Here is a 4669-nt window from a genome sequence, read left to right as displayed (position 1 = left end):
TCGACTGTTTCAAAAAGTGTCTTTTTTTTTTTTTTTTTATAACTGGCATATTTAATTAGACTTCAGAGAAACCTGAACATTGCATTTTAAGAGCATGTTAAGGCGCTAAGTCTCTTTTGTTCTCTCCGGTCCCCATTGTCTTCCAATGCTCTTTTGCATTCCATGGACTTGTCACTTGTTACTGTTTTCAGGTTTCAAAATAATCATGCATACATTGAATAACACCTAGGTATAAAAAATACCCATAAGCTTTTATATCATAAATAGGGATTTTATAGAATTTCTATACTCTAGGGATGTATTCTGCCATACAACATGTAAATCTATTGCTCAACTTTTACATCCTTGATTTCTAGAATATGGAAGAAATAAATGCACAGCTTATAGTGCAGAAATGTGCCAACTGAAAAAGTGGCTCCAAATAGGAGATGACCAGGAAATGGAGATCAAAGGGACAGAAGGAATTTGGCAACTTTTCTCTTCTAGGCGTGGAATCCAGCAGACATGAGCATTCCCTTCACAGGCACTGCAGACTTATTGGTGGACAGGACAGTCTTCACATTACCGTCTTCATAAATGTCCTTACAAGCTGGGCACAGTGGTGCACGCCTGTAATCCCAGCCACCAGAGAGTCTGAGGCAGAAGGATTGCAAGTTCAAGGCCAGTCTGGGCAACTTCACTAGACCGTGTTTCAAAAAAAAATGGGGATGTAGCTCAGTGGTAGAGTACTCCTGGATTCAATCTCCAGTACCACAAATAAATAAATAGATAAGTAAAGCAGAAAAATTATTTTTTTAACTGATACATAAAAACATAAACATTGTATCTATCAGGTGGCAACATGTGATGTTTGATACTTGTGTGTATACATTGTGTATCTGGTCCTCCTTCCCCCACTCTCACCATGTGCCTCTCCCTCCAGGGTCTATATCTGTATTTTTAAAAAGGAATTTGTTTTATAAAAGGAATTGGAAGGCTCTAGAGGAGTAACACCTTGACTAACTAGGTGATAAGCAGGACAGGATGAAGGACAGTTCTGGGAATCCAGACGACATGAATCATGTGGCACACTGTCTGCAGGACATTGCTATCCTAGAGATCAGCAGTAACCCTATTCTGTCGCTCCACTCTACTCAGGATTCCAGTCCCCAGGGATCAGGCAGGTTGGCCCATTTAAGCCCTACCCCTCTCCCCTTGGTAAAGAGGGAGGCATCTTGTCAGATAGTGCCTCTGAGGCTGCCCCCAGTACAGCAAGCAAAGCAAGATGCTATTATCCGAAAGTGAGTTTTGACACTCTGATACTGGTGCTGCTGCCTTTTAACATAAATTGGGCACATTTTGGAGACTGTGGAAGCCAGGATGGGGAAGATTCATTATACTGTGCTGAGGATCACCTTGGGTCAAGTTCCTACAGAGCACATCCCTGGCTGTCTTCAGAGCAGAGGAACCCAGTGGCAAGTAGTCCCTTCAGAGCAGACCCTGCCCAGGGACAGGTTAGGATTTATGGAAAGTACATGGGTTCACCACCCCATGGATGATGCCAGAAAGCAGGCTTCAGCAGCAAGACTAATTTCAACCTCCTTTTTCTGCTCTGACAGACTGGGAGCCTCTGAAGCTTCCTTCCTTGTATGGGGCTTCTAGCAACTGCCTCTCCAGACCAGGCCCCAGCTGCTCTTGCTTTCCCCCTGCTGTCCATATCTGGCATTGCAGCATGCTCAGTCAGAAATTGTTTCCAGGCTTCACAGAGGGATTCAGTTTATGTCTGAAAATAAGCGAGTGCAGCCAGCCAACAATATTTCCAAAGACCTGTCAGGACAAATTTTTTTGATGGGTTTATTTATGTAACAACAAAGGTGTGCACGAGCAGTTACATAAAACAAGGTCATCTATGCTGAAAAGCGTAGAAGTACGGACACCAGGGCTGCCCTGGAATGTCGTGACACTGGACAGGGTGATGCCCACCTGTAATCCCAGCAGACTAGGAGACTGAGGCAGGAGGATCACAAGTTCAAGGAAGTCTGGACAACTTAGTGAGACTCTGTCTCAAAATAAAAAATAAAAAGGGGCTGGGAATGTAGCTCAGTGGTAGAGCACCCCTGGGTTCAAATCCCAATACCCAGTGGGTGCCGGAGATCATGGTGGCAAGGTCCCTTCGAGATAACAGACCTCTTGACTCACTAGGGAGAAAAGTGTACACGTTGAAACCTTAGCCTGTCAACAATTCATGCCACATCACACCAGGAAATTCCTTCCCAGTATGCACCCCTTCCCCTGCACACTTTATTGATCACACAAGACCTCTCACTGCTCCAAACTTGATTGCTCGCACTTCATCACCAGACTTCAACAGCCAGCCACCTGCCATCTCAATCCACATGTATTGGGCGTCCTTAGAAGATAAGCTGGCCCTCCTGCTGGGTTCTCCTACAGCCAACATGGCGGCTCCCTGTGTGGAGAGTTTTCTATCGGTTCTTTCCTTGCCCGGAGGCAAGGACTTTGGCAAACCACGGCGGCTGGTTTGCAGGCAGCTATCGGATCCCAGATATTAAGGTTAATACATACCACAGCGTAACAACAAAGAAAAAAGTTCCAGCCTCAAGATGTGAAACAAACACAGAGGATTTTATTAAAAAGCAGATTGAAGAGTTCAACATAGGAAAGAGACACTTGGCCAACATGATGTAAGAAGATCCAGAAACGTGTATCCAAGAGGATATTGACAGAGCTATTGCCTACCTATTTCCAAGCAGTTTGTTTGAGAAGCGAGCCAGGTCAATAATAATGTATCCTGAACAGATTTTTCCAAAGCAAAGAGCAATCCAATGGGGAGAAGATGGTCATCCATTTCATTTCCTCTTCTGTACTGGCAAGCAAACATAATACTCATAATACAGGAAGTATATGGAAAACTGCTCCACATAAAAAAACATCAAAATTAGCTGCGAGTGAAAGGTCTACTTCCAGTAAAAACAAACCAAAGACCTGATTGGCAGCAGATGGCTGATTAAGGAGGAACTAGAAGAGATGTTCGTGGAAAAACTGTCAGATCAAGATTATGTGCAGTTCATTCAGCTGCTAGAAAAGTTATTGACATTGCAGTGTGATCCTGCTGAAGAATTTTTGCAGAAGTTTCACAGAAGTGTAGCTATTCAATAAAAAAAGCAGCTGATTGAGCCTGTGCAGTATGACGAGCAGGGAAGAGCCTTCAGCACAAGTGAAGGTAGAAGAAGAGTGCAAAAGCAGAAGCAGTTGTTTATGAACACAGAAGTGGAAGAATAACAGTGAATGGAGCCGATTATCTGCTGTACTTTCCAATCACACAGAACAGAAAAGAGTTGACGTTCCCTTTTCACCTCCTTAACCAACTTAGGAAACACGTGACCTGCACAGTCTCGGGGGATGGGGGAGGGGGGAGGTCCACACAGGCAGCAGCAATTCACTTGGCTATGGCAAAAGCCCTGTGCAGCTTCATCACCAAGGAAGAGGTCATGTGGGTGAGATAGGCCGACTACTTACTACTGATTCACGTGTCAGGGAACAGAAGAAGCCAGGCCAAAAGAGAGCCCAAAGAAAGTTTACCTGGAAGATGCACTGAAGATCTTTCCCGGGAGGGGCAAGGAGAGGCTGAACTCAGGCCTGGCCTGGGGCAGAACACGGTCAACCTCTACTGGCCAGTGTGGGCAGCACTGGCAGAAATTTCTTTGAGTTGTGAGATGATTTTTTTTTTTTTTTTTTTTTATTATAAACAAATGGGATACATGTTGTTTCTCTGTACATGGCGTAAAGGCATACCATTTGTGTAATCATAAATTTACATAGGGTAATGTTGTTTGATTCATTCTGTTATTTTTTTCCCCTTCCCCCCTACCCCTCCCACCCCTCTTTTCCCTCTATACAGTCCTTCCTTCCTCCATTCTTGCCCCCCTCCCTAACCCTAACTCTAGAGATGATTTATTTTTAAATGCTGCTTTTTAAAGTTTTTGGTTAATAAATTAATAAGTTTAAAAAGAAAAAAAAAGAAGGTAAGCTGTATCTCATCCTACACACACACACACACACACACACACACACACACACACAAATAAAAAAAAATTAAAAAGGGAAGAAGAGAGAAGTCACTAAACACTTAACAATCATTACCTAACTATCATTGTCTCATTGAGACCTGTGGAAATACCAGCTTTACAGAGAAGCAGGCCCAGAAGCCCCGCATCTAGCAAAAGGCAGCATCAGCACTAACAATAAGTGGGGCTTAGGGACTATAAGGTGGCTTCCTGACCAAACGGCTACACCTACTAAACCGATTTAATCCCCGAAATCCTACATGAGAGTCATTCCTCTGGGACTTCAGGCTTTTAGGTTGCAATTCTCATTGAAAATGGTAATTAATTAAGGTTTTATTAACCAGATGTTTATCAAAGAAGCTCTCTGTGTATGTGTGTGTGTGTGTGTGTGTGTATTAACAAAGTCCCTAAATGATTTTTACATCTCATCAGCATTCAAACCCTTGCAATCTGTAGAGGATATATATTTTTTAAAACAAGGTCTCCCAGTTGCCCAGGTTAATTGACCCCAAAGTCTTGGGCTAAAGTGATTCTCCTACCTTAGCCTTCCAACTAGCTGGGACTATAGATGTGCACCACCACGCCCAAACTGGATTTTTAATTAT

General features: G+C 43.4%; 1 pseudogene; it reads left to right on the top strand.

The window, feature by feature from the left end:
- Positions 1-1053: 1053 nt before the first annotated feature.
- On the top strand, positions 1054-3595 carry LOC124979416 (28S ribosomal protein S9, mitochondrial-like; annotated as a pseudogene).
- Positions 3596-4669: the final 1074 nt, after the last annotated feature.

Source organism: Sciurus carolinensis, chromosome 3, assembly GCF_902686445.1.
Source record: "Sciurus carolinensis chromosome 3, mSciCar1.2, whole genome shotgun sequence".
NCBI lineage: Eukaryota > Metazoa > Chordata > Mammalia > Rodentia > Sciuridae > Sciurus > Sciurus carolinensis.
This window is presented reverse-complemented; position numbering and strand designations above follow the sequence as displayed.